At 35.5% G+C, this 18866-nt stretch overlaps 1 protein-coding gene across 2 annotated transcripts in view; it reads left to right on the top strand.

Moving 5' to 3' along the window:
* The window catches only part of LOC148953953 (uncharacterized), a 90885-nt gene that overhangs the window by 49715 nt on the left and 22304 nt on the right, over positions 1–18866 (top strand). The window lies entirely within an intron of this gene.

Below are 18866 nucleotides of genomic sequence, written 5' to 3'. Positions count from 1 at the left end.
TCATTTTTCACTTCTTTATTTTTGTATTTATTGATAAGGGAGGGGTGCTACCTTAACCTCCCCTGTGATCACCATTGATCAAGTCTTTAGATTTTAATTGAAGAACAGCACGCATACCAATGGGGCAAATGAGGGGCAAATCAATAAAAAAAAGCACCAGAAAGGGTGGATTTTTTTTAATTTTGGCTCAAATATAATCCTTCGGAACAGTCTACTTCGACTAGTAGCTCGCCACTGATCTGACCAACGCTATTAATGAGTAGGGGTAGCGTAAGGACATATGGAGTAAGCGGTTACCTTGCTATTCCTAATACTTGTTATTGATTCCGACAAATGCGATTTCGATGTATATGTGATACATAGTTCTGATTCTAATTAACGATAATTAATTTAAATTTTAATGCATCAAAAGAATATGTCACGGGGTGTGGCCAGAAGTTTTTGGTTTATGATTAATGATCACCGCATAAATATAGTGAAATCATAGCCTGATGAGCGGTGTAACATTTACAATGTACATATTATTAAAGAGTAAAATAGGAGTAGAAGTGAAGGCAGTAGAACATGTGCTACTCCCCCTCAGGGATTGTCATAACTCCCAAAAGCGACTAGTCTTTGGCCTTGAAATAGATCCAAAAAATTGGGAGGTAAAAGATTCTGAATCAATCAATGTATTCAACCAATAAATTTACGACAAAAACACTTCAACATAGAATCCCTCGTAAGGCTCTATGGCCAGGAAAAAAACAGGGAAAAAACAGAAATGACACAAATACTAAAAAAGAGAAGAAAAGTATTTTCAATATAATGCATTTCAACCTTTCCAAGAGTCAACACACACACACATACACACAAAACAAAACAAAGAAAAAAAAACAATATTTAAAAGACCCAAACAAAAAGCGATTTTAAGAGACCCCCCCCCCCCTGAAAAAAGAAGATGTTTCACAATCCAATAAATTAAACCGAATTCCAAATATATATTTGAAACCAAGCCAAAAAAAAATATTAGACGAACTCAGTACCCCTCACAACAAACGTTTCTAACCAAGGATAGGGTCACCCCCCCCCCCTAAATAATAATAATAAAATACGAAAAAATATATTTAAACATGAAACATCAAGATATTAAAAAATGCCTTTAAATTTTTTTGAAACTACCAAACGAGTGACATTCTTGAGCTTACTCAGCTAGGCTATTCCAAACGATATGACAAGCAGTTAATGGATTAAAGTCAGACCTCACCGATGGAGTAAATAAAATATTAATATTACTTGAATTGCGAAGATGATGCGAAGATCTATCAGTGACGAAAGAAGATGATGCGAAGACCTATCAGTGACGAAAGAAGATGATGCGAAGACCTATCAGTGACGAAAGAAGATGATGCGAAGACCTATCAGTGACGAAAGACAACTAGCTTTCGTCAGCTAAGTTTTGTTGATATGAAAACTGCTTTTTCTGATGTCCTTTTTCTTAAAAAGACGGATTCTTTGTTTGTGTCTAGAAGATATAACAGGGCGACATAGTTGAAGCGCATAATATTTTTATCTTCAGATTCTGTTTATTCCTTTTCAATTTACCGACATCATAACTTCATCACTTTACGACTTAGCATGCATCGTAAAAATCCTTCTGTCCTAGTCAGGACCACCGCTGGTACCAGTATCCGGTTTTACGAGGGACCCATTTCCCTGTTTTTCATCTCTAAAAATTGTGCCGAATTAAATTACTTTCCCCGAGATAAGGCAGATGTACGGGCCAACCGCCGAGTGCGCCCGGCTTCCCTTTGTTCCGACTTTGGATAAATAAACCTAGTCCGAAATGTTCCCACACCACAAGAACTGGAGAAAATCTTTAATGTCCAAATTAAAGGCAGGCTTTGATTCTTTTTATTGGCCGCCTGCAACAGTGTTAGGCAACAAATTAGGAATAGATGTGGCTAAGCTAAGAAGTGTTTTTCTACAGATGATTTGTTTTATTTTGTATGCAAAAACACTTTAGAACAAAATACTTTGGACAATTGCTTTACTTCGACTGCGCAAAATCCAAACATATTGTAAACATGTTTAAAATATAAACATATTATTAACAGTTTACAATAAAAACATATTATTCAAGCTTATTATTGTTCAAACATATATTACTCAAACATATAACATTCAAACATGTTATACAAAATATATTATTACAAAATATACTGTGAATAAATTATAGTTAGATTGCTATTTGTTTGGAGATGCAACTTACAGGGCGTGAAGATAAAATGATTGACAATTTGATCAAATGGCAAGGGTTTTGAAAATGGCGAGGGTGGTCATATTTACTAAAAGAAAAAAAAATAATTTAACCTATATTTACTAAAAAAAAGATTTGGCTTGCATTAAAAATTTCACAGAACAAATATTGCCCCATCGCATTTAGAAATACTGTCACTCTAGTCACTGGTTTTAATAATAATAATAATTTGTTGGTCCCCTCTGTACATAACAAAGACGCAAAAAGAAGAGTATGAAAAAAAAGAGAAGAAAAAACGAAAAGGACAATGACAAGACAAAACTTACGTACAAATATTGACAACTTAATATTTAAGCACTCATTCAACAAGGGAAAAGTTATATGAGAGTTTACATCTTACTATTAAATAAAAAAAAAAAAAGTTTTTTAAACTTAAAGTAAGGAGCGACATTAAAACTTAAAACGAACAGAAATTATTCCGTATATGAAAGGGGCTGTACCCTCCTCAACGCCTCGCTCTTTACGCTAAAGTTTTTTATTTTTTTAAAAAATAAATTTGTGAGACAGTCAAACTTTAGCGTAAAGAGCGAGGTGTTGAGGAGGGGACAGCCCCGTTCATATACGGAATAATTTCTGTTCGTTTTAAGTTTTAATGTCGCTCCTTACTTTCAATTTAAAAAATTTGTTTTTTTTATTTAATTTCTGATCATTTTTTAGTTAATGCAGCTTTGATTTTGGCTCACAGTCATTGAGTAAGTAAACAAAATATGCATAAGAATTTTACTCTTCTTTTGCAAAATGGCTGTCTCTAAATTTGGTTCTGACGTAATTTACAAATTAACTTACGTAACGAAGTTCTATATTCGTATATTTTGTTTCTGTAAAAAAATACAAAGCGGCAGATTTTTGCGGATACCTGTTTGATTCCAACGTACTTGGATTTTCTGGTTCACTGAATTTGCTGGTGTAATTTTTATTAGAATTCTTTCAACTCTATTAGATGTTTCCCCCCTCCTTAAAAAAGCCGTTAAATTTTATCGGGATCGTAGCATTTGATGAGTAATACTAAACTTAATAAAATTCACATATTTAGAATCAGCATTATAAGCCCATTCTTTTGATTCATTTATTGATATCAAAGTTCCGTTTTTAAAAGTTTCGATTACTATTGAGTCGTATCGCTTTTTTTTTATTGTTTTTTTTTATTACGTATATGTTATTACGTATATGATGGGGTTCTCCCCTTATTCAATACCACGCACTTTACGTTAAAAGTTAAAAAAAAATTTTAATTCACAAACCCCTGAATCACAAAGGCCGTTTAATTAGAATAGATAGCTCTTGTGAAAGCACTAAAAAAAACTGTAGCGTAAAGAGCGAGGTATTGACTTGGGGGAGAACCCCCTCATATAAGTAATAATTTCTGTTCATTTTAAGTTCTAATGTTGCTTCTTACTTCCAGTTGAAAAAACTTTTTTTTTTAATTTAATTTCTTATCGTTTTTTAAATAATGCTTGGAAATACGGCGGCCCCTTCATAGAAATGTCCCTTACCCCAAAGAAACATCCTCCACGGAAATTTTCTCCCGAGTGACCCCCTCCTCCAGCCCCTCCTCCCCCACCAGAAAAAAATTCTTCCTGAAAATGTCTGTATACTTCCCAATAACCAATACAATATGTAAGCAATGGGCAAAGTTCCTAACTTGCAGCCCTTCCCCTGGGAACTGTTAGGGATTAAGTCATCGTAAAAGACATATTTATTAGATTTTTGACTATATTGAACAAAATGGCTATCTCAAAATTTTAATTGGGTGATTTTGAGAAAAAAATGAGCGTGGGAGGGGGCCTAGTTGCCCTCCATTTTTTTTGGTCACTTAAAAAGGGCACTAGAACTTTTAATTTCCGGTCCAATGAGCCCTCCTACGATATTCTAGGACCAATGGGTCAATACGATTACCCCTGGAAAAAAAACAACAAATAAACATGCACCCGTGATCTTTCTTCTGGCAAAAAATGCAAAATTCCACATTTTTGTAGATAGGAGCTTGAAACCTCTATAGTAGGGTTCTCTGATACGCTGAATATGATGGTGTGAATTTCATTAATGTTCTATTATTTTTGGGGAGTCTTTCCCCCTTTTTTTGGAAATCAGCCAAATTTTTTCAGGCGCATAACTTTTGATGGGTAAGACTAGATTGGATAAAATTTATATACTTGAAATTAGAATTAAAATCTGATTCTTTTGATGTATCTACTGGTACCAAAATTCCGTTTTTTAGAGTTTCGGTTACCATTGAACCGGGTCGCTCCTTACTTACAGTTTGTTACCACGAACTGTTTGACACTAGTCACTTGAAAGTGGACAAATCAGTGGAAAATCGACAATTCTATTGCAGCGGTCACCAAACCTACGTGACAGTTCATCCATTTTTTTGACAAATCTCAAAAAACATCGTACCGTCGTCAAACGTAACTATTACGGGTCCAAATAGGGATAATGAGAAAATACTTGCAGAACCTAAAGAACGACGATCGTATTTTCTTTGTTTTTTATCAGAGGCGGAGAAAAGTTTCCAAAAGGATATAAAAAACAACACTTGTGGTGCGAGAAACGTGTTTAATATCCGGCCAAAGGTTCTCTGTCCAAATTGGCCCTTTACCTTCGGGAGAAACCCGTAAAATTTTCTTAATTTTTCTTTCAAAAATCAATTATAAGCTGTCTTGTGGATCTTATTGACGTTCGAGATGGAAGACCTAAATACCTAAGTGAAGTGGAAGATGAGATTGTAGCTGGACCAACTTGGATTACATCATTGGAGGCGGTCTCTGGAGTTATTTATTTCCCATAACTGCTGAAAGGCCTTATCTTTCATGGCAAATCTTTTATGCATTGTGCATAGGCTGAGATTTAAAGTTTGTTTTTTCCACAAAACCTGCCACATCCTTTTAAATATTACAGATTTGTATATTTTCGGCTTAGTGAGGGGGGTAGGGGAAGCTCCAACCACCATATCCTTACCTACGGGCACCCTTAAATGGGATCAAACATTTTCTGATGCAGATAAGAACTTCAACAAAATTGACCCTTCTCCTTACCCCTCTTCATTGGCAAAATTAGACGAAAGGATGGCAACCAAGGACGTATCTGGAAAGTCGACGTTTGGCAGTGGACGTGTAGCCGCAGATTCTTTGTTGTTCAAAATACAATTTTCATTGTTAATACTTTTTACTTTGAAAATAGTGAGTTTCGATGTAATGAAATTCCAACTGGGATTTTATTTAGAATCCTTTTTCTAATTCTTTCTAGAATCCTTTTCTAAATTCTAAATATATTATTTAGAATTTTTCTAGAATCCTTTTCTAAATTCTAAATATATTATTTAGAAGAAGAATATAAGGAATTTTTCTTAATTGGGTTTAAATATAAACTTTTAGTTTGATCTAGATAATTATATCAACCACTGGGATTGATTTATCCCTTTATCCTTTGCAAAACAACATAATTTAGGAAAGAGCTTTTGAATCATAGTGATGGACGCATTTTACTGCCCACTGGATTTTTTCCCCCAGAATCAATATAAACCTGCCACGTTTGACAAAGCAACTATCTGACTCCGATAGACATTAGCTTCATTTCTCTTGGCCCCAGAACTTTACCGAGGACCATTTCCCCGATTTCACCAGTCATTTCCCTCCAGAACCATAAAAGGACCTAGCTCTGTCGTTTTCTGGCATCCATTTATTTTTCTAGTACATTTAACACAATCAATTCTAATCTCAACAAACCACACTGTGGCGGGATCCGAAGCAATGTCCCATACCACGGAAGATTGCTTCAGTTGACGGTTTAAATTTGTCTTCTATCTTCACAAAAACACCTTGTAAATGTTTAAAGAGATTTAACTTTAATGAAATTTGATGAAAATTAGATGGCCTTTGTTGGAGTCTAAGAGAAAATTCCGTTTTTTTTTAGAAAACCATTTTTAACAATTGTAAACACATTTGTATTCAGTATCGTCAAAAAAAATCAGTAACGTCAAAGATATAAAAATATCGGGCGTGTTTATGCTGTTGATCGTAAAAAAAATATTAAATTCAGTTAAAAGCTATTTTAATTTATCCCTGAATAAACCCTTTAATTTTAAACTAAATCCAAGTAAGCATTTAATTTTTTTTTTTTTTTTTTTTTTTTTTTTTTTTTTTTTTTTAGTCGCTTCAACATGCTGGACGGATTCTTCCATCACGTATTTGAATCTATCACTCAATGCCTAGTCAGTCGAATAACTAGATAGCTATACCCCTGCTTAAAAATAGGGTTAAATGAAAAGACAGAAACCGTAGGGGGATGCACTTAGAAAATTCACATCGTAAACATTTCTGAAACGCTTGAGATTTAGGTTAAAAATATGGTAGAAGAAGAATGAGACTTTAATTAAAGCTCAGACAAGTTTTAGAAGAGCGAGAGTACGTTGACATTTTGTTTACATTGAATGTTTTTTCAAGAAGGTAAACATGTGGTAAAGGAACAAAGTAACTCAACCTAAAAGGAGGGAATGTTTTAGGTAACTAATGTGTTAGGGCAGATTTTAATTGGGTTGTATACGCATGTGACATAAATGGTGCAGGTTAGAGGTTCGCTGCCAAGGGTGTTTACAAAAGGCACGGGGTAAAACAGGGTTGCACATTATTACCTAAGCTGTTTCATTTGTATACAAATACTTTAGAGCAGTTGAAATCAAACACTTTGCTCTTTACGCTAAAGTTTTTCAGTACTTTTAAAAAAGTACTAAAAAATTGTTCTAATTATTGTTCTAATTAAACGACCGTTGTGTTTCAGGAGTAGTTATTAAAGAGTTGGGACAACATTCAAACTTTAGAGTAAAAAGTGAGGTGTGAGGAGGGGGCAATCCCCTTCATACACGTAATACTTTCTATTCTTTTTAAGTTTTAATGTTGCTCCTTACTTTCAGTTGAAAATGTTTTTTTAATTTAATTTCTGGTCGTTTTTAAGTAATGCCAGGCAATCCCACCTCTACGGAAAAACACCCCACCCCACGGGAATATCCTCTAGACAATTCAATCTCGTTGAAAATCTACCCCGGACAAATACCCTTAAGAACCCCACGCGTAAAACGAAACGGAAAAGAGAAAGCAATACATTTAGAAAGAATTTTGTATAGGAATTTTGGAAAATTTCCCAAGTGTATAATTTCCCCTGACAAGTTCACCCCCTGAAAACTTCCCTCTCCGTAGAAAATTCCCCCGAGGAAAAATACCCAGAAAATTTAAACATACTTCACAATAACAAATACTATGTGTAAAAAATGGGCAATTATTATTACTTAAAGACCATTCGCTATGGGAGAAGGGGTCGTGTTATATGGAAATGCATAGTTATTGGGCCTTTAAACTATTATGAGCAAAATGGCTATCTCAAAATTTTGATCGGAAGGCTTTGGAAAAAGGAGCAAGGGAGGGGGCCATGTTGCCCTCCAATCTTTTTGATCACTTAAAAAGGGCACTAGAACTTTTAATTTCCGTTCGAATGAGCCCTCTCACGATACTCTAGGACCACTGGGTCGATATGATCACCCCTGTGAAAAAAAAAAATAATAATTAACACGCATCCATGATCTTTCTTCTGGCAAAAAATACAAAATTTCAAATTTTTGCAGATAGGAGTTTGAAACCACTACAGAAGGGTTATCTGATACGCTGAATCTGATGATGTGATTTTCATTAGGATTATAATGCTTCTAGGGGGTGTTTTCCCCTTTTTGCAAAAATCAGGCAAATTTTCTCAGGCTCTTAGCCTTTAATCGGTAAGACTAAACTTCATGAAGCTTACATATTTAAAATCAGAATAATAAGCAGATTCTTTTGATATATCTATTGGTATCAAAATTCTGTTTTTTAGAGTTTCGGTTACAATTTTGTCGAGTCGTTCCTTACTTACAGTTCGTTACCACGAACTGTTTGATTTGAAAAAAAGTAATAAAACTTATTTCATTGACTGGAGTATAGCCGATATTTTCGTAGAAATTCGGAGATTTAGCTTTTCGATAAAATGTTGCACAGTTTTAAAATACTTTTATCGAACCCCTAAGATATTCTGACATACATCCTACTTCACATTTTGGCACACAAAAGGAGGACCAGAGTAGAGGAAACGGACCACACTAGAGGAAATGGGAATGGTAAGCAAATGAATTATGATAAAACTCTTAGGCTTTAACAGCCAGTGAAGACGGTAATTGGAATAACGATAAAAGTTAATGGATAATTGAAAGCATGTAACAATTAAGCTATTAACTCAGAACTCCCAGAATTGCTCGAAATATTACGTAGTAAGTAGTAGGTTCCTATCCAAGAAGGGGTCTTAAAGGGTTTTAACCCTGGTTCCAAACAGAAATTTTTTTTTCCGGCTCGTATAAAAGTAAAAAAGAAATACATATAAACAAACTTTTGACGCATTTTGTTAATTTTTTTGCCCCCTCTCGAAAAACCCTCCCGAGTTAACAGAGGTGCAAAGACAAATCGTTGAGGAACTAACATTATATATTCCATCTGTATATTTAGTTTATGATTAGGAAATGAGCGAAAATGAATACTACAAGTCTTGAATATTGTCACATTATTTTTTTTTATAAATGTATATTCTATCAACCAATGTGAACACTCGTACGTATTTCAGGCCCCCTACATTGGCCAATACAGAAATATCCTTCATGTACTGGCTAGGGTAAGAGATTGCTAGATATAGGCAACCGATTAGTTCTATAAATTTTTGATCAAAATACAACATATATAAGTAATTCCATTTATCTTAGTAACTTCTAACCATGGGCGCCCATATGGGGGGCAGGGAGGGGCTCTCGCCCCCCTGGCTGAATGATACTGCCTTATTTTTATATTTTTGTTCTGAGATTTCTACTATATAGCATTAAAAATGCCAATTAGATGCGGTTTGCCCCCCCCCTGGAATTCAGCTTATGGGCGCCCATGCTTCTAACTGCAATCATTAAAAATTCTGATGTTTAAGTGTTATATATTATTGTTTTTGTTTAGATAGATAAGATTTATCACAATTAATTAATCATACAATGATTGTATGGAACGGGCTTGAGGCTAAAGTCCTTGATTGTTGTTGACAACTTATTTATTTTATTTCAGTTGAACTATTCGATATGCATGCGACTATCATATTGCGATGTGTTTTTTGATAAAACGGAACAATAGTAAAAAAAGAGAAAAAAACGAGGATTATACAAGCCAGTGAAAAATATGGACTAAAACGCAAATATTTCGGTCAAGACCTCCGCTTGACCGTCCTCAGTGCAAGATAATAACATTAAAATTACAAATAAAAATCCAAGGATACTATAAAAATTTCAAACCTTAAAACAAAGCACAACTAAAATTTGAAGACCCTCTCTATGTAACGGTGAAAGGTAACTGAATGAAAAAATACAGTGCTGAATGGGAATTCAATTTTTTAATTTATACAGAGCATTTTTAAAAGCTAAATGCTTTCCAGGTAAGACATCATCAGAGATTAGGTTAGGTTGCAAAATGTAATTTTTTTAATATTTAAGTAAGAACGATCAGAATTAATTAGTTCATTATAAATGGGACTTAAATAGGTTTCTCCCGTGTCTCTGTTCAAAGCAACCTTTCGGTGGATATACTTTTTTATCTCAACTGCCTCACTGAAAACTTGATGATGAGACCTTTAACAGGGGCAATAATGAAGGTGTTATCGAATAACCCCCGAATAATTTCCTTCAAGTTCCCATATTCATACCCATCCCTTGACTAATAATGCTAGGGATCTAGCCCCCCCCAGGGGTGATTTTAGCTTATTTAGGTCTGCGACTAGATTTTTCCTCTAAAATATTCAAGAGAAAAGACAAGTCCTATCTAATATATGCAAATGTTTGAAACCAAGCATTTCCCAATCTACCCTCGAATCTCTCCAGTCGCTGTTTTTTTCCACAATCCCCAAATTTAGGAACAACAATTGCCAAAGAGAAGGGACAGAGGTGGAATAGTAGTATAAAGCCAGCAACAAATTTTTCATCAATATTAACCGAAACTTTCCACTTGAATGGACTAACAATGTTGAAATAAATCTAAATCTGGTATAGATATGCTTGCTCAGTTGAAACTTGAATATATCAACAACGGAGTTATTATAATACAACCGAAATGTAACCGACAAAAAAGTTTTGTAATTTCATCTGAATGATAGTTACAATGTAATTCTAGTTAAACATAAATTTGCTAATTTAAAGGGATATTAAAATTCCTAGTGCCATCTTAGTTTAGAGGAAATGAACCACCAAGTGTGAAATATATACTTGCGCCTTTGGTTGACAGAACTTGTTTTATCTTTTAAATTATCTGAATGATCCCTGGACGTTCACAAGTCACAGTATGTCAACATTTACAAACTTAGGGGGATAGTTGAAGGGGCATAGGGACAAGGGCCCTCCAATTATAGTAAAAAAAAATCGGTTCTTAAGCATTAGATGGCCACTTTTGTATATTGTGCAAGCAAACCAGTCACGAAAAACCCGCCAGACGGGTTAACTACAAGAGACTGCTGTAGAGAAATGCAATGCAAAGTGTAATTTTCATTGCGTTTACGATATTTAAACTGTTGTTTTTGGGGGTTTAGGGGGGGGAAGGTACCTAGGTTAGGTAAGGTTACGTATTTAACATATGCTATGCTTTACCCCCCACCCCTAATGTGCAAATATATAGCCCAAATTTGTTTATAAACTATTATATATTCGTCCCCTTTTATTTTATTTCATTAGCATTAACCAAACTTGACTTCTTTAGCAGTAGAGCCTATATAGAAGTGACCATCTAATGCTTAAGTACCAAAAAATCAATAGCAAATCATGATACAAAACAGATACAAATGTCTGTTCTTACTGACAAATCTTCACAGCACAAAGTTTTTTTAGTTTATTCCTTTTCCATCCAATATGTCCAGAGCTTTGCTCTTTAATCCGTCCTATGAAGATCTTATTTTCTTTAAATCTCTTCTTGACCCATATTTAGATGTCGTACTTTTTGTTTGGCCCTAGATAGATTGCCAAAAGGAACTATTTTTGGCAACCTGTTATCCTTGACCCGCTAAACCTGACCTAATCATATTTGAACCTTGTTTTGTTTTAGCCCTGAACACCAAAATAGAGCCACTTTTTTCGAACAGCCTATTTTTTTATTGACGCTCATTGAAACTACTGATTAAAACTATTTTCAGACAATTCCTCTAGAAAACAATATTATTCAACCTTTCGAAGGGTTGAAGAATAGAAGGGTTGAGCGCTGAGTTTCAGTGCCATGCCTGACCACTTTCTACCGTGGCTTCTGAAGTCCTATTATAAGCGCCATTGATGACATGTCCCTTTGATGATTATAGTAACTGGAATCTGTTTCTATCAAACAGCATCCGTTTGTAGTAAAACATTTTTTTAGCAAATAAAAGCTTCTTGTGTAACCTACAAAAGTGAATATTGTGTGGTTAAAGCAGGTCAGAACTGTTTAATTTGTCTGTTAAAAGCCAAGTTAAAAATGACTAACGGAAGTATTATTTCATAGGAAATAAATTACGACATTGTAAATATGAATTTTTTAAAACCAAAGGGCGTGTCTAAAGATCTTTCCTAAATATATATTGTTGTGTTACTAATAAGTACTTTTGGTGAGTTTTTGTCGACTAGGTATATTTGAAATGCCTTCTAAAACCAAAGAAGAAACAACCCCATATTGCAACTCGAGTATCTCTGGCTAAAGCTTTACGTCCCGTTCATTATCTGTGCTAGTGAATTCCAAAATGGAGCCGTAAATGTCTCTTACGCAGTATAATTTCTTAGATTTTTTTCTTATTCAAATACAAAAATAGTTTTCCCAAGAATTTTTTTTTTATCTAGTTTCACCCTCATTTCAAGTTATGAAAATGTTGGCTATGCCCTATAGTTTTAGGCACGGCAATATTGTTTGTTTCGATTTGGACAGCTAAAAGGAAAAGCGGACTGCAAAGAAACAGCTGGAACGAAGTCTGGCAAATAATTCCATTTTAGAATCCCTTTCCCCTTTTGACTGATACTTAAGCCACGCTTTGCATTGACTCGACCGTCTGTTTACTTTCCCAGAGTTTTAATCAGAAAAAAAATGTAAGCCAAGGTTTTAAATATTTCAACTTCAAATAAGAATAAATGGATCTTATGATCAGGTGATCATAAGATCACCTGATCTTATGATCAGGATCTTATAATTAATGGATATTCAAAAAAATGAATTTTTTTGAATGAAAATAAAGAGTGACATTAAAATTTAAAGAGAGAAACTATTCTGTATATGAGGTCGGCTGTCCCCTCCTCAGACCCCTGCTCTTTAAGCTAAAGTTTTATAATATTTGACTGAAAGTATTTATGAGTGCAATAGATATACTTAATGAGCACTTGCTATTGCCTTAATGACAAATATTCTATTAAAATGTTATTGTTTGAACAAATGCGCATCAATAAGCTCTTTTATTTTTGAGGAGTTGTGAAAAACGCTTTATATCCGATTCCAATTGTCCTGGTGTCGTTTTTAATTGTCCTGGTGCCCAGCAGTCGTTTTTAAAGCATTTGAAGCAAAATGTAAAAATATGAAAAAGGAAATATTCACGTTTAGGTCTTAGTAAAAAACCTTGTGGTAGGACTTCTTCCCCCCCCCCCCTTGGATGTTTCCTGGTGGCTATCGATGCCCTTCCTACCTAAAGGTGGAGGTCCTAGCGTGTGGTAAGCTTAAGCATATGGGAATAATAATTTGTGTTGAAGTTTTTCTGCAATAACATGGAAGCTGTAACCCCGCAGCACCCATATCAAAGGCTTATTTTGAAAATTATCCTGGGAAAGAGGGGAAATTAGATATTGAATTCTGAGACCTCCTATCCTTCCTTCTATATTTATGTAAGGGTTCACTAAAAATTTGAAATTTTGGACAAAATTACACTCATTGAGGTTTCAGACCCCCCCCTCCTCCAATGCACGAATATCAACTAACACAATAGTTGATTGTGTTCCTCCACAATAGCTGATGCGTCCCTGAAAGTAATTTTAGGAAGTTTCAAGGGAATCAACTCAGCTAAAATGAAGCTTTGAAACAACTGTTTATTTTGTAAGCAATATGTGTTTCTCTGGGAATAAATGTGTCACCACGTGTTGTTATGACATCTCAAATAGAGAAGCTCAATATACAGCTCAATAATTCCACATTGATCGGCCATCTTAAAATTTTAAGTCGATAGAATTTCACTCTTTCGGCCGAAATTTTTATTTTGTGCTGTAAAATGACAGAAAATGCCACGTTGCTGTGGCGCAATCTCTTTAGATCATTAAAAGGACACTAGGTTCATTCAAATTCCATTTGAATGAGTCTTCTCTTGATATTCCAGGACCAGTGGTTTGATATGATCAAACCTGGGGGAAAATATACAAATAAACACACATATGTGATCATTCTTCTCGGAAAACTGACACGCTGAACTTGATCATGTTGTTTTCATCACTATAGCTTCCCTATTTGGGGATATTTTAATTTTTTTTCGCTCAAGTTTCGTCAATCTTGTAACTTTTGATAGGTAACTTTAAACATAACGAATATTTCATATTTATCATGCTCATACAAATCAAATTCTTTTGATGCATACATTGTCATTAACACTCATGTTACGACGCGTATTGCAACTCGAGGTAATAGTTCGATACCATGAACTGTTTGAAAGATTATTATCACATTTGAATGACTTTTTACACAAGAGAAATAGATTTTGTAGTGGTTTATTTTAACAACTAGCTGAGTATCAGTAAATGTATTTTGGTTGATTCTAGGGGCATAACCAAAACTCACTTTGGTGGAAAATTTTTTCATCTTCGAGAAATGGGTGGGGGGGGGGGGGGTTGAAAGGGAAGAATAGATTATCAAACAGTTCGTGGTAATGAACTGTAAGTCAGGAGTGGCTCAATAGTGACCGAAACTTCAAAACGGAGTTTTGATACCATAGTTACATCAAAAGAGTCACATTTTTATGCTGATTTCAAATATATAAGTTTCATCAAGTTTAGTCTTACCCATCAAAAGTTACCAGCAATAGAATATTTGCCTTATTTTCAAAAAAGGGGGATACACCACCTAAAAGTCATTGAATCTTAATGAAAATCACACCATCAGATTCAGCGTATCAGAGATCACTACTATTGAGGTTTAAAGCTCCTATCTACAAAATTGTGGAATTTTGTATTTTTTACCAGCACGGATGCTTGTTTTTTTTTTTCTTCTCAGGGATGATCATATCGACCCAGTGCTCTTAGAATATCGCGAGAGGGCTTTTTTGAACAGAGTTTAAAAGTTCTAGTGCCCTTTTAAGTGATCCAAAAAATTGGAAGGCAACCCGGCCCCCTCACACGCTCATTTTTTCCCAAAGTCTTCCGATCAAAATTTTGAGATAGCCGTTTTGTTCAGCATAGTCGAAAAATCTATTAAATATGTCTTTGGAGACGACTTAATCCCCACAATCCCTGGGGGAAGGGCTGCAAGTTGTGAGCTTTCCCCATTGTTTACATATACTATTGGTTATTGGGAAGTATAGAAATATTTTCAGGAAGGATCTTTTCTGGTGGGGGGGGGGTCGAGGGGAGATAGTTAAGTGGGAGAATTTTTCTATGGAGGAATTTTCCATGGGGGAAGGGAATTTTCCATGAAGGAGGCACTGGATTATTTAAAAGACGATCAGAAATCAAATAAAAACAAGACTTTTTTTCAATTGTAAGTAAGGAGCAACATTTAAAACTTAAAACAAACATAAAATATTACGTATATGAGGTTAGCATTCTAATTGATAAAAGGTTATTATCTTAATTAAACAGCCTTTGAGATCCTATCACAAAGGCTGGAACAAAAATCAAATAACTAGAACAAAAACTAAACTTAGGTTATTATAAGATCATTATTAGTTTAAAGAAAAGTAAAATTAGTATGCAAATTTCGTTTTAATTATTCATGTGCGGTGAGCAATCTTCAAAAACCTGCATTAATTCGAAAACGTTCAGAAATTAATTTAAAAGACAAGCTTTTTTAACTGAAAGTAAGGAGCGACATTAAAACTTAAAACGAACAGAAATTATTCCGTATATGGAAGGGGCTGTCCCCTCAAAAACGCCCCGCTCTTTACGCTAAAGTTTTTTATTGTTTTAAAAATCAGAGTTGTGAGAAAAAGTCAAACTATAGCGGGGCGTTGAGGAGGGGACAACCCCTTTCATACACTGAATGAAAAATTTCTGTCGTTTTAAGTTTTAATGTCGCTCCTTAATTTCAGTTAAAAAACTTTTTTTTATTTAATATATATCTAAAACTGTCTTGTTAGTGGCACCTATCATTGATGCTGCGTTTATGAAGGCAATTATTAACACAAGGTGTTATAATGTTATGATTTTTTTTTAGTAAAAATACTAACCAATCACTTTTTAGTGCCATTGTATTACCCATTCCTAATTGCAGGGGCGCCAATTAGAGGGGGTAGGGGGGGCATGGCCCCCCCCAAGACTTTGAAAATTACCTTCTTATTTATATTTCTCAGCTATTTTCTATTTTAGCTATGTGCTATATTAAACCAGCAACTGGTCCAATAAATACGACCAACAAACTGGTGCCCTAATTATATAATCTTGTTTTGAAATGTCTAAGAACGAGCGAGTCTACACTGTTTTATTTCTGACTGAGGTTTCTTCAAAACTAAGCTTCGTGTGGTCAGTACCCATTTCCTTATTGTTCTTGTGAAGAATTCGTTGTAGACTCTGAGTTTTGTATATTGCCTTTTTTAGTAGCTCGAAAAGGAAATGTGGTCTTGGGTTTCAATGGTGTTTTGGTCAGCAGGTTCTTGACTTTACTAAATAGTTTATGGGATGACTAGTTCAAGTGGAGTGTATGGGACTGTCGTGAACAGGAAATGTAAGTGATTGGTTTATGGGGTTTCTAAGCGGGATAGTTTCACCGTGGAGTATGTTTCTTCGGTTCTTCGGTTTCTTCGGTTCTTTTCTTGCCGTGTCTGAGTGAAGTCCTTGTCTACTACTCGTTTAACTGCATCTATCTTAAACTACTGTACATAAACTTAGTACAATAAAACACATAGTTTATAGTGAAAGACACTCTTCTGCCTCCTCCACGAGAACCTATAACTCGTAATGATTTGGTTGTAATTATAAAATTATCCACTTTATTGGCAAAAAGCAAGTTTTAAACCTCAATAAAACTATTATTAGAAAGCGAAAAAAAATTTGGATTTTTTTTCGGTGAAAAGGCAGAAGAACAGTGACGAAACTTTAGTGCAAGAAACTGGCAATAGTGTCAGCGCCGAAAGTCTCGGGTTAGTTGCCATAAATTCCCCCACCTGTGACAGAATTTCGGAGACAAGCGGAACAATAAATGGCTCAGATCAACATGAAAGTTCGGTCTGCATCGCTGAACCCCTTGCGGGTTCGAGTAGCAGTCAATCTCTCAAATATCTCTAGGACGCGTCACGACAAACCAGCTCAACCTATCCTTGAGAGATATCCGGCTTCCACTTCTAACGGAATGAAATTCAGTGTATATTACTATAAGACTTATGAATGGATTGAATACTCAAAAAACTTGAATTCCGTGTTTTGTTTTGCTTGCCGCCATTTTTCTATGGGGACTCTAAGGGCTTTAGAAACTGCTGGAAAAAGAGTTTTCATTGAGTCAGGATTTTGCAAGTGGAAAGACAGTTCTGCTCTATTAAAGCAACATGATGGTTCTGAAAGACATAGACATTGTATGTCAGCATGGACGGAATTTAAGATAATTAGTACTGATAATTCGAAATCTATAGTGAATGCCTTAATTCAATCCATATCTCAAGAGGTTCAGGAAAATAGAGATCATGTGAAGTACATTTTTCGCGCTATTTGCTTTCTTGGCCGCCAGGGTCTTGCTTTGAGGGGTCATGACGAATCAGAAACATCTGCAAACCGGGGTAATTTGGTTGAATTGATGGAGGAAATGTCTAAAGGCGACGAAAACCTGAAGGCCCAGTTACAGCGCCCATATCGTCGCTGTTACAGTCACCTGTACCAAAATGACGCAGTTACACTGATAGAAAATACCTTGCGCCAAGACATTATTTCAAAAGTAAAATCAGCTAATTACTTTGCTCTTCTTGTCGACGAGACAAAAGACGTTTCTAGAAAAGAACAATTAGTAATCCTACTCAGGTACATATCAAATAGAAAAGTAGTGGAATAACCAATCGGCTGCTATCACATGCACAAATTAGATGCCGAGAGCTTATCCACCTCGATTTGTAAAACTATAGAAAAGCTTGGTGTAGATTCGATGCTGTGTATTGCCCAATGTTATGATGGTGCATCCGTTATGATTGGGGACTTTAACGGAGTTCAAGTAAATTTTAGGGAGAAGGTGCCTCGAGCAGTTTATGTACACTGTCACGCCCACAGATTAAACTTGGTTTTGACTGACTGCTTAAAAAATATCAGCGAAATTTTTGAATTTTTCTCTGTGGTGCAAAGACTTTACGCATTTATATCATGCAGCAATACTTGTCACGAGCTATTTGTGGAATCCCAGCGTATTAGCGGGCAAAAAGTCTTGGAGCTAGAGAGGACCGTCCAGACTCGCTGGTTTTACGCAGTCCGCTCTATTTCGTAGGTGAAGGCCAGATTTGATTGTATTGTTGCTGTGCTTGCCGCAGTCTCTGATAGTTCTGACGGCGAGGCAGCGTGTGAAGCAAAACGACTACTGGACAAAATCAACTCTGCCTCTTTTGTATCAACTTTACACATAATGGAAAAAGTATTAGTCATTGTAAATTGTTTATCAGAGCAACTTCAATCCGGAAGTTTGTTGATTTATAAGGCACTTGCACTGATTTCTGGGACATATGAGACACTCCAAAGGCTGAGAAATGATAACGAATGGAACAACTTAAGCAAAAACATATCTGAATTCTTGGCTTTAAACGATATCCAGGAATCGAAATCTCCACAATCTAAAACCAGTGCTCGAAGCAAGAGAAGTCAAGCCATTTCCATTCGTCTCAAAGACTTTCTTTCAAACTCAACAACCGGTAAACGCTATATCAGTCAGCCAGTTGAATCAGACTGCGGTAAACTTCTGTACTTTGAGGTAATAGATCGTTTTACGAGTGAGATGGACCAACGTTTCATGCAGAATATGCCTCTGCTCGACGCTTTATCTGCCTTCAACCCCTCAAGTTCTAATTTTCTTGAACTTTCGAAAGTGGGAAGAGTTATGTGTAATTATCAAGAGATTCTCTGTGTCGATGACCATGCCATAGAATCCCAGCTTTCTCTTGCAAAGCTGCATCTGTCAAAAAGTGATGTTTCAAAAATGGATCTTCTTCGAGCTATCGAAATCTTATCCGACCTCCCAGTTGCCTATTCTGCTGTGCTCTGCTGTTCTACTTTGCCTGTGACCACTGCCAGTAATGAACGATTCTTCTCGGCATTAGGGCGTGTGAAAGACTATCTGCGATTGACGATGGGAAACTACAGACTCAGTGATCTCAT

Source organism: Artemia sp. Qi Xiang Cuo, chromosome 3 (genome assembly GCF_049724085.1).
Source record: "Artemia sp. Qi Xiang Cuo chromosome 3, ASM4972408v1, whole genome shotgun sequence".
Classification (NCBI taxonomy): Eukaryota; Metazoa; Arthropoda; class Branchiopoda; order Anostraca; family Artemiidae; genus Artemia; species Artemia sp. Qi Xiang Cuo.
Note: the sequence above shows the minus strand (reverse complement) of the source record. Positions and strands in the feature narration are given on the sequence as shown.